At 41.4% G+C, this 12,486-nt stretch overlaps 1 protein-coding gene across 8 annotated transcripts in view; it reads right to left on the bottom strand.

The window, feature by feature from the left end:
* The window catches only part of LOC124795677 (MKRN2 opposite strand protein), a 95,040-nt gene extending 82,970 nt beyond the window's left edge, over positions 1-12,070 (bottom strand). For 5 of the 8 annotated variants that reach the window (XM_047259751.1, XM_047259752.1, XM_047259749.1 and 2 more), the window contains exons 1-2: positions 11,815-11,868; positions 10,730-10,819 (exon numbers count right to left, since the gene is read on the bottom strand). The gene's annotated coding sequence lies outside the window, so the exon portion shown is untranslated. Of the gene's footprint in view, positions 1-10,729; positions 10,820-11,692; positions 11,869-11,922 lie in introns of those variants that run through there. The other 3 variants (XM_047259753.1, XM_047259757.1, XM_047259754.1) reach the window with 2 other exon arrangements.
* Positions 12,071-12,486: the final 416 nt, after the last annotated feature.

Genomic DNA, 12,486 nt, shown 5'->3' with positions numbered 1-12,486 from the left:
ACTGTCAGCCCCAGCAGTCAGTGATTTCAACTCCTAATGACGATGGTGAAGACAGCCGTTGAAAGCTTGAGTGTTTTACTCAAAATGATACGGCTTGTAAATTGAGAAGACTTTATTGAAGCACACCACCTCAAAAGACTCCCACAACACAATTATTTGATCTCAGGACAATTTGCATCACAACTTCCCATTTGCTTTGATAAACTGAATCAACATTCATCCATAATGAGTGAGCTGTTGAGATCGGGAGGGTAAGGTGTTAGTATTACAGACTACATAGCTTTGGGAGTATGTTTTTCCAGAAAAGGAAAAAAAAAATATAGCGTAAAATGTTATATGGAATGCTACATTTTTTATTATTTATTTGTGTTACATTTTTTTTACCAAACCCCTACTCTTGTGTTATTTAGGTTATCCTTCAATGTATACAATGTAGTTTTGTAAAATTTTTTGTTTATTTATAGACGCAATCACATGTTCATGACACAGTCATAACCGGTTTCGGCCATACAATGACCATCTTCAGATTCTAAAGGCAGCATACACTGAACACAGGTTTGTATTTTTTAGATTGACAATGCATGAACCTGTGTTCAGTGTATGCCGCCTTTAGAATCTGAAGATGGTTACTATGTGGCCGAAACAGAATCAATCACGCACTCCACAGACAAAATGTCATTTTCTCCAAAATGTATTGTTTAAAAGGAATGTTTTACTGCCTTTTCAAATAAGTTTGTGTTAACAATTTCTTTAATCTCATTTGGAAATTTATTGTACAGTTTTATTCTCCATAGTAAATGCTGTTTTGGCTTTTATGCTTATCCTTTCTTGGTAAACGGAAGTTCATTCTAGAGCTTGCTCCATGGCCATTGATAGAACTGTTTGCATAGTAATGAACAGTGTTATTTTTCACATGCACAACTGATTGGTAAATGCACTCACATGGTACAGTTAAAATCCCCACCAGTGTTTTGAACAGATTTTTACAATGCACACATCTACATTACTTTTGGTTATTATTCTTAAGGCCCTTTTCTAAAGTTTGAAAATCACATTCATGTTTTGTGCATTTCTTCCCTAGAAAAGGGTGCCACAGCTAAGAAGTAATATTGTCGCAGAAGAAACTGAGTAGCACCATGGTGTAGTGGTTATGATACCAAGCTGTTGCATGGAGGGTTGTAAGTTCAAAACTTACCTGGATTGTACAATTTTAATTTCTGTATTCGGTTCGAATACATTCTAGAAGTATTCACAAATGTCAAGAAGCATTGTACTGGAATGTTCTGTAGCTGTATACATACTGAATGTTTTCTGGCCAGAGGCAGTTCGCTCCGCACTCTTGTATGTGCAAGTGCTGAATAAACCTTCGTTAAGTGAAGTTAAGTAAAATCAAATAAGGGTAATGCAGGAGTAGGTTTAATAATGAATAAAAAAATAAGAGTGCGGATAAGCTACTACCAACAGCATAGTGAACGCATTATTGTGGCCGAGATAGACACGAAGCCCATGCCTACTACAGTAGTACAAGTTTATATGCCAACTAGCTCTGCAGATGATGAAGAAATTGATGAAATGTATGATGAGATAAACGAAATTATTCAGGTAGTGAAGGGAGACGAAAATTTAATAGTCATGGATGACTGGAATTCGAGAGTAGGGAAAGGGAGAGAAGGAAACATAGTGGGTGAATATGGATTGGGGGAGAGAAATTAAAGAGGAGGCCATCTGGTAGAATTTTGCATGAGCATAACTTAATCATAGCTAACACTTTGTTCAAGAATCACAAAAGAAGGTTGTATACATGAAAGAATCCTGGGGATACTAGAAGGTATCAGGTAGATTATATAATGGTAAGACAGAGAATTAGGAACCAGCTTTTAAATTGTAAGACATTTCCAGGGGCAGATGTGGACCCTGACCACAATCTATTGGTGATGAACTGTAGATTAAAACTGAAGAAACTGCAAAAAGGTGGGAATTTAAGGAGATGGGACCTGGATAAACTGACTAAACCAGAGGTTGTACAGAGTTTCAGGGAGAGCATAAGGGAACAATTGACAGGAATGGGGGAAAGAAATACAGTAGAAGAAGAATGGGTAGCTCTGAGGGATGAAGTAGTGAAGGCAGCAGACGATCAAGTAGGTAAAAAGATGAGGGCTAATAGTAATCCTTGGGTGACAGAAGAAATATTGAATTTAATTGACGAAAGGAGAAAATATAAAAATGTAGTAAATGAAGTAGGCAAAAAGGAATACAAACATCTCAAAAATGTGATCGACAGGAAGTGCAAAATGGCTAAGCAGGCATGGCTAGAGGACATATAAGGATGTAGAGGCTTATCTCTCTAGGGGTAAGATAGATACTGCCTACAGGAAAATTAAAGAGACCTTTGGAGAAAGGAGAACCACTTGCATGAATATCAAGAGCTCAGATAGGAAAGCAGAAAGGTGGAAGGAGTATATAGAGGGTCTATACAAGGGCGATGTACTTGACGACAGTATTATGGAAATGGAAGAGGATGTAGATGAAGATGAAATGGGAGATATGATACTGCGTGAAGAGTTTGACAGAGCACTGAAAGACCTGAGTCGAAACAAGGCCCCGGGAGTAGACAACATTCTATTAGAACTACTGACAGCCTTGGGAGGGCCAGTCCTGACAAAACTCTACCATCTGGTGAGCAAAATGTATGAGACAGGCGAAATACCCTCAGACTTCAAGAAGAATATAATAATTCCAATCCCAAAGAAAGCAGGCATTGACAGATGTGAAAATTACCGAACTATCAGTTTAATAAGTCACGGCTGCAAAATACTAACGCAAATTCTTTACAGACGAATGGAAAAACTGGTAGAAGCTGACCTTGGGGAAGATCAGTTTGGATTCTGTAGAAATATGGGAACACGTGAGGCAATACTGACCCTAAGACTTATTTTAGAAGCTAGATTAAGAAAAGGCAAACCTACGGTTCTAGCATTTGAGGACTTAGAGAAAGCTTTTGACAATGTTGACTGGAATACTCTCTTTCAAATTCTGAAGGTGGCAGGAGTAAAATACAGGGAGCGAAAGGCTATTTACAGTTTGTACAGAAACCAGATGGCAGTTGTAAGAGTCGAGGGACATGAAAGGGAAGCAGTGGTCGGGAAGGGAGTGAGACAGGGTTGTAGCCTCTCCCTGATGATGTTCAATCTGTATATTGAGCAACCAGTAAAGGAAACAAAGGAAAAATTCGGAGTAGGTATTAAAATCCATGGAGAAGAAATAAAAACTTTATGGTTCGCTGATGACACTGTAATCCTGTCAGACAGTAAAGGACTTTGAAGACCAGTTGAATGGAATGGACAGTGTCTTAAAAGGAGGATATAAGATGAACATCAACAAAACCAAAACGAGGATAATGGAATGTAGTCGAGTTAACTTAGGTGATGCTGAGGGAATTAGATTAGGAAATGAGACACTTGAAGTAGTAAAGGAGTTTTGCTATTTGGGGAGCAAAATAACTGATGATGGTCGAATTAGAGAGGATATAAAATGTAGACTGGCAATGGCAAGGAAAGCGTTTCTGAAGAAGAGATATTTGTTAAAATCGAGTATAGATTTAAGTGTCAGGAAGTCGTTTCTGAAAGTATTCGTATGGAGTGTATCCATGTATGGAAGTGAAACATGGACGATAAATAGTTTGGACAAGAAGAGAATAGAAGCTTTCAAAATGTGGTGCTACAGAAGAATGCTGAAGATTAGATGGGTAGATCACATAACTAATGAGAAGGTATTGAACAGAATTGGGGAGAAGAGGAGTTTGTGGCACAACTTGACAAGAAGAAGGGACCGGTTGGTAGGACATGTTCTGAGGCATCAAGGGGTCACAAATTTAGCATTGGAGGGCAGCGTGGAAGGTAAAAATCGTAGAGGGAGACCAAGAGATGAATACACTAAGCAGATTCAGAAGGATGTAGGTTGCAGTAAGTACTGGGAGATGAAGAAGCTTTCACAGGATAGAGTAGCATGGAGAGCTGAATCAAACCAGTCTCAGGACTGAAGATGACAACAACAACAAGTGAAGTTAGTGTTTGTCATTCATCTAATTACACCTTCTTCTACATGACATTATTATGGTGGAGGAGCTGGGTATTGGAACCTGTGATAGCACACATTATCAATGACAGTGGCTCCCATCAGGCCATTACAGGGCCGCCATTTACGTGGCGAGAAACCCGAGTTCGAGCCATATTCAACAGATCGCAATCTATCGAAAACAGAAGAAGAGGACGTTATGATGGCAGCAACATGAGACATCATACCAGGTTCTCTGGTGATGATGGTCAAGATCCAAACAAGTGGCTGAAGGTAGGAGCGTGCAGCCAAATTTAACAAATGGGATGACACTGTGTGTTTGGCTAACATATTTTTCTACTTGGATGGCACTGCCAAGCAATGATACGAGAACGAGGAGAAGTTCACAAGTTGGGAAGTATTCCAGGTGGAACTGCGCAAGTATTTCGGTGACACACAACAACAGAAGTCCAAGGCTGAAGATAAATTGAAGTGCAGGGCACAGCGTCCAGAAGAAACATCAGCATCCTACATTCAAGACGTCTTGGAGCTGTGTAAAATAGTGGGTCCTAGAATGAAGGGGAAGATAAGGTTACACATCTCATGAAGGGTGTTGCTGAGGACATGTATCAAGCCCTACTCCTGAAGGAGGTTCCAACAGCAGACTTCATAAAATGGTGCCAGTATATCGAGACAGTGCATAAAAAAAAAAAAAAAATTTACACGCAAGAAGTTTGAACGGCTTCCAAACGTATCATGTCTGTGATGGAGGAAGCAACTGATTTCACAAGAGTTCTTCGCCAGATAGTGACAGAGGAAGTTCAGAAGGCACTTGGACTGCACGGCGAGCAAAAAAAGAAGATGGTTCAAGAGGTCATAAGGGAAGAAGTGGAACAGACATAGAACCCAATCTCTCATGCTTCATTTCCCTTCAAAACGGTGAAAAAGTCGAGACCCAGGTGGAGTTATGTTCCTACAATGCCGCATGAGGAACCGGTTGACAATTGGAGGACCCACGTTAACCAACCAGTATGTTTCCACTATGGACGACCGGGACATATGGTGCGCTATTGTCGAGAAAGGTGATGGATATTTTATGATGCCTGCGCCAGAAGACAACAGATGGATCTTAGCCGACGCCAACTCCGGGACGACGAATCTGAACAAAACGATGTGGGTGCAGAATGATGTAGGTCACCATCGCCACAAGCTAGCCGCTGGAGAGAACACTCCACAACACGCCGAACAAGGTCTCCGTCGCCGTTTAGAAGCTCCAGTCAATCACCTAGTCGCCATAACCTGGAAAACTAACGGGTGCGACCTTCCCTGGATGTGAGTCCACCGAAGAGAAAAATCCTCCGTTGTCAATCACTACACAAATGATAGGAAACTATGTCGATATCCTCATGGATGGCCGGCCAGCCCAAGCTCTTGTGGACTCTGGCGCATCATATTCAGTAATTTTGGAGAAATACCGTCGTCAGTTGCATAAAACCATATTTGTCGACAACAAAACATCTCTGCTGAAGGTGGCTAACGGGAAATATGTAAAACCTACAGGAAGCTGGGCCATTCGTGTGGGTATAAGTGGCCATACACAGCCTTTAGAATTCATCATCTTACAAGAGTGTAGTCATGACGTCATTCTCGGATGGGACTTTTTGAAAGCTTCTCAGGCAATTGCAGATTGTGGTCACTCAAAGATTATGCTAGACGAGATGAGATACTGTGGACAGGAAGATGCACATCCGAGTGTGCAGAGACTGTGTGGTGGTGGTGGTTAGTGTTTAACGTCCCGTCGACAACGAGGTCATTAGGGATGGAGCGCAAGCTCGGGTTAGGGAAGGATTGGAAAAGAAATCGTCCGTGCCCTTTCAAAGGAACCATCCCGGCATTTGCCTGAAACGATTTAGGGAAATCACGGAAAACCTAAATCAGGATGGCCGCAGACGGGATTGAACCACCGTCCAGTGTGCTAACCACTGCGCCACCGCAGAGACTGTGTGCTGGATGAAGTTATCATTCCTGCAGTCAGCACAAGAAGGGTACTGTCATGGGTCATGCCGTGCATCAACCCATGGATCTTATAGTGGAATGTAAGAGAAGCATACCACTAAGGAATAACTTGGTCAACCCAGCCTCTGTTGTCTCGTTTAAGAACGGATTCGGTGAATTGTGAATAGTTAACTGTAGCCGAGAACCGCAGATCCTTCTGAGATGCATGTGCGTAGCAAACGCTGAGCCGTTAATACCTGAACAGCTGAGCGTCATAGAAACATCCCATGCCGAGTCTGTGGGCGAGATTTGCGCTACCACCACGAGACAAGATCTTCTAGCTCGACTATCACCAGATCTCACTAAGGAACAACAGAAGAAGCTACTTGTCATTCTTTGAGAGTTCTCTAAATGCTTCAATCCACAGGTGAAGAGCAAATTAGGCAAATCGACGATGAAGCACCAGATTAGCACTGGAGACCATGAACCAATAAGGCGGAGAGCATAACGCGTGTCGGCAACAGAACGTCGAATAATTCGCAATGAAATAGAGAAAATGATGAGGAATGACATCATTCAGCCTTTGCAAAGCCCATGGTCATCATCAGTGGTCCTCGTCAGGAAGAAGGCTGGCTGTTGGCGCTTTTGTGTTAATCAAAAGCTTACAAGGTAACTAGAAAGGATGTTTACCCTCTTCCACGAATTGATGATATATTAGATTGTCTGAAGGTGGCCAAGTTTTTCTCAACCATGGACATGTACTGGGGATGCTGGCGAATCGAAGTAGATGAGGCTGACTGTGAGAAAACTGCATTCATCACCCCTGAGGGCCTGTATGAGTTTAAGGTAATGCCGTTTGGTTTGTGTAAGGCACCAGCAAATTTTAAATGGGTGATGGATAATCTTCTAAGACATATGAAGTGGACGATGTGTCTTTGTTATTAAGATGAGATTATAGTGTTCTCAGAGACATTTGATGAACATATACAAAGACTGAGGGCCATGCTTAAGCGTCTCCAACAAGGTGATCTGAAACTTAATCCAAGAAAGTGTCTCTTTGGGGAAAAAGAAATCAAAATACTTGGACACCTTGTGTCAAATGAAGGTGTCTGGCCACACCCAGAAAAGGTGAGATCTATAATGGAATTTCCTATTCTTTAACGTATTAGAGAAGTGAGAAGCTTCCTCGGATTATGTTCTTATTACGGTCGTTTTATCAAAGACTTTTGTATCAAAGTCAGGCCACTCTAAGAGTTGTTAAAAGCTGATACTAAATTTATCTGGGGAGGTGCTCAACAAGATTCTTTCAATGTGCTGTGAAAAGCTCTGACGACTAACCCTGTACTTGGTCTGTATGATGAGAGAACACCTACGGAACTACACACAGATGGCAGCGGGTATGGGGTTGGTGCTGTTCTGGTGCAAATTTCGGATGGAAAAGAGAAAGTTATAGCCTATGCTTCTAGGACACTTACAAAAGCTGAGAGAAACTACTCAGCTACAGAAAGAGAATGTCTTGCTGTGATCTGGGCCATGTGCAAATTTCGACAGATCTCTATGGAAGGCCATTTACAGTTGTTACAGATCATCATTCACTTTGTTGGTTGACAGGACTCGAGGATCCAACAGGACGACTCGCCAGGTGGGCACTACGTCTTCAGGAGTATGACATTACCATAGTGTACAAAAGTGGAAGAAAACACCAGGATGCCAACTGTCTCTCAAGAAACCCTGTGCAAGACCATCAAGACTTTGATGAAGATAGTGACTGTCTCACTAAACTCCAGAATCTCTCTGCTGAGCAGAAGAAGGACGCCAAGATATCTCAAATTATTCTTGCCTTAAATTGGTCAGAGGATGTGAAGGACAATTTAAGGTAGTTAATAGATTATTCTGCAAGAAAAACTTTGATCCGTTTGGAAAGAGGTGGCTACCAGTGATTCCTAAACACATGCGCTTAGATGTTATACAGAAATTCCATGACACACCTGAGGCCGGACATTTAGGATTTATTAAGACATACAATAGAATCTGCAAGAGATTTTTCTGGCCAGGTTTACTTAGGAGTGTCCGTCACTATGCGTTCCACTGTCGAGAGTGCCAGAGGAGAAAGGCAGTTCCTCAGAATCCATCTGGCCGACTCAGGTCAATTCCACCAGCCGAAACGCCTTTCCAGCGTGTTGGGATTGACCTCCTTGGACGATTTCCAAGTCTGCTAGTGGCAATAGATGGATTATTGTTGGCACTAATTATATGACAAGCTATGCCATTACAAAAGCCTTGAAACAGCCAAAGCATCCGAGGTAGCCAAATTCATCGTGAAAGACATTGTATTAAAACATGGTGCCCCAAGGTCGTTAATTATGGATCGAAGGCAAGTTTATCAATCGAATCTTGTGACATAGATAAACCGCCGGTGCAACATTACTTATCACATGACGACTGCCTACCATCCGCTAACTAACGGGCTTACTGAACGTCTTAATAAGACCTTGGCCAACATGGTATCCATGTTCATCAATGTTGAGCAGAGCAACTGGGAAGAGGTGCTACCTTTCGTGAAGTTTGCCTACAACACCGCCAAACAAGACACCACAGGATTTACACAATTTTTCCTGGTGCATGGGCGTGAGACGACTACGGCGATGGACACTGTGTTTCCGTTACATCCTGATGACGTGGACGACTACATTGACCAGGTGTTAACCAGAGCTGAGGAAGCTCGGCAGTTCGCTAGACTCCGCACGCTGCAGGCTCAAGAAAACGATCGTCGAAGGTATGATGTGAGCCACTGCCCTGTTGTCTACCAACCTGGTGACCTCATCTGTATCTTCACTCCTGTTTGGAAGGTTTGCCTCTCTGAGAAGCTCCTCAGGCGCTACTTTGGACCTTATAAGGTTGTAAGACAGTTGTCTGATGTTACTTATGAAGTTGAAGATTTCGAACCCCAAACAAGACGACGAAAGATCAGAGAAACGGTCCACGTCCATCAAATGAAGCCCTATAAGGATCCTGCAACCCAGAGTAAATTCGAAGCTCTAGTGACAGGCAACAAGTGGAAAGGTGACAAAGAGCGTAGTGGCAAAAGAAGTTCTAAGGATATCATCGCCAGGGTGAGAATCAGTCACCAGAAGTCGGAGTATGCAGGACCAATGACTCGTTCCCAGACTAGGACGATGTAATACCGAGACGCTGTTCTCTTAAGGAGGGAGCAATGTCGCAGATGAAGCTGAGTAGCACTGTGGTGTAGCGGTTATGATACTAAACTGTTGCATGGAGGGTCGTGAGTTCAAACCTTACCTGGACTGTACAATATTAATTTCTGTATTCAGTTTGAATACATTCTAGAAGTATCCACAAATGTCAAGAAGCATAGTAATGGAATGTTCTGTAGCTGTACATACACTGTATGTGTTCTGGTCAGAGGCAGTTCCCTGAATGAACCTTTGTTAAGTGAAGTTAGTGTTCGTCATTCATCTAATTACACCTACATGACAATATATAACTAACAGACACTGGCTGTTACAAACTGATGAGAAGACACTAAGGACCTAACATGCTGATGACATTTGGTCTTGTTGATGGTGTTGAGACAGCAACCAGCCACAAATGTATTTTAAGTTCCTTTATTGAAAGGGTACCGTTACCGGTTTCAAATCTTTACAATTCACCATCAGATGGCTTTCATGCTTTCATTAGAACATGTGGTACATTTTTTACTGATTAGCTGTCCTAAAATATAAATAATACATAATTATAAGCATGTCACACAGATCGTTGCATTACAGGCTTGTATTGGGATGCGACTCATGTAAAATGCCGGTTTGGAGTACATGTTTCCATAGTTTCCCATCCAGCAGGCGGCGTTCGTAGTTTTCGCCATTTTCCCATTATTGCACACATAAACTTGTATAATTAAGCACTTCAGATCGGTCACTGAATACATTTCCACCAATTCCTACCGTTGCACATTTTGTCTGCAAGTATCTTTGTGTGTTTACACTGCTTCAACAGATAATTAGTACTGATTCTTAAGAATTTTGTGTGTTACACAATCCATAGAGATTTCACATATAAATATAATTTAACAGTGTCATTTTCCCGCTTGATATTGAAGTACAGGGCATTGCTTTCTTTATGCCTGATGTCACTTTATTGCTTACACTAACCAATTGTACAGTTCCTTGAGGGTCTCATTTGCTTTCTCTGCAAGGAGTTTTCTTGTTTTCTCAGTGACTGTGACAGTGCTGTCATCAGCAAAGAGAATTTTTTTCTGTGACAAACACTATTGGGAAAGTCACTGATGTACATCAGTAACAGTATTGGTCCTAATATGCTACTTTGAGGAACTCCTACATTAAGTGCTTTACTAAGGGTTTAGACTTATCTCAGGTATGTGTTATCTCATCTGCTACATATGTCATGAGCCACTGCTCTTATTCCCAACGCATTTAGCTTACGCATCAGTATTCAAACATGCCACAACTCCATGACATCACACAACACCCTTACCACACATGCTAAAGCTGACAAGTGGAATTGCAACGATCAGCAGACTCAATTTTTTTAGTACATGAGAAAGAGGAACATCAAAAAGCCTAGCAACAAATTGAAAATTACCAGATTAGACAGGCACTGCATTGGTGATACTGAATACTAGTAAATGAACGAAACCACTTACCAGCAGCACTCAGACACAGGTCATGCCACATGTGATCTGACAGTGATGGGCAATGCACTATTCACTGTGATGTATGAACACCTCACTGTCCTGCAACAGATTCCCAGTTCTGCATTAATGTTTCAACAAAATACCACATCCACGGATTTTCATACAACTCAAAGAATACTGAATTGTCACACTGACATGAGAAGCATCTGACAGCTTAAATATAGGTAGGACATTATGAGGTCCAAACAGTTGCCTACCTCGTAAAACAATTGTACCCTGTATGATCATCTTTACCAAGAAATATTTACAAGTGACATCATAAAGCCATCAATTTTATGTTCTGTTACAACGTGCTACATGGGTATAGAAAGGACTGGCATTGTTGGTGCCTAATACAACCAGCCACAAATTTGTGGCTGATTGCGTTTCTCACCAACAATCATTAAGGCGGAGTTGAAATGATTTAGCACAGAACAGGGTCGCCATGTGTAGCGTTGTTACTTTTTTTGCGGTCGTGATGAAGGTAAATCTGTCAGTGTGACCTACAGACCTTTCCAGAAGGTACTGGAGAAATATATCGAGCTTTGCCCTAAACTCTGATTTTAACTTTTTGGCTAATTGTCCAGGGAAAATAATGTTACGGCATCTACTTCAGTCACCGTACCTCAGTATTCTGGAGCATCTCATGAAACACATACAAAAAATAAACTGTCGAACAATGCATCTACTTCTATCAATACCAAAACACGAACATGGAAACGATTGAATGAGGTTTCTTTCCAATTTCTCTTTTCTCCATTTTCTGCACAAAACAATTCCTCTAAAAATCCCAAGTATATATGATTCCTATCTCAGTCTTCATGCTGAATTTGTAACTGTCATGATTATCCGACTACGTCAAACCAATTGTTAATATTTGACATTAAATTAATCATATTTGTGTCACGAAAAAAGAGGCGAAACAGACATTACCAATCAATCAACAATTCTCGTGAATAAGACTCCTGCAATTAGACAACAAAAGGTGAAACGTAACATGTTTAAACACTACCTACTCAGAAGTATATCAATAATAATAATACTTCCTCACTTACGTTTGTTTTCAAACGTGCAACATGTCAAATGGTCACCCTCTAAAGTGTCTATCGATTACTGCAATGGAAATCGACTAATCGATATATCCACTAGAAAATCCATCTTACCTCCATGAGAAAATCAATCTATAGAGCAAACTTGTCTATCAAATGCGCCCTTGTCTAGCCGCATATTTGTCAAACCAGCCAGTACACGTAGAAACAATTTTTCAGCTTAACCTCACTTTCAAGCAGACGCTGTTCGCGTTCGTGACAGTAGTGACTAGTGAGAATGGCCACAAGAAAAACGCATACAAAGCATTGACTTGGCACTGAGTTTAAAGGCAAAGAAGAATGGCTTGAAATGAGGGAGAGATTTATGGTTCAAATGGCTCTAAGCACTATGGGACTTAACATCTGAGGTCATTAGTCCCCTAGACTTAGAACTGCTTAAACCTAACTAACCAGCCAGTACACGTAGAAACAATTTTTCAGCTTAAACTCACTTTCAAGCAGACGCTGTTCGCGTTCGTGACAGTAGTGAGAATGGCCACAAGAAAAACGCATACAAAGCATTGACTTGGCACTGAGTTTAAAGGCAAAGAAGAATGGCTTGAAATGAGGGAGAGATTTATGGTTCAAATGGCTCTAAGCACTATGGGACTTAACATCTGAGGTCATTAGTCCCCTAGA

The sequence above is a fragment of the Schistocerca piceifrons genome, chromosome 4, assembly GCF_021461385.2.
Source record: "Schistocerca piceifrons isolate TAMUIC-IGC-003096 chromosome 4, iqSchPice1.1, whole genome shotgun sequence".
In the NCBI taxonomy this organism is placed as follows: Eukaryota; Metazoa; Arthropoda; class Insecta; order Orthoptera; family Acrididae; genus Schistocerca; species Schistocerca piceifrons.
Note: the sequence above shows the minus strand (reverse complement) of the source record. Positions and strands in the feature narration are given on the sequence as shown.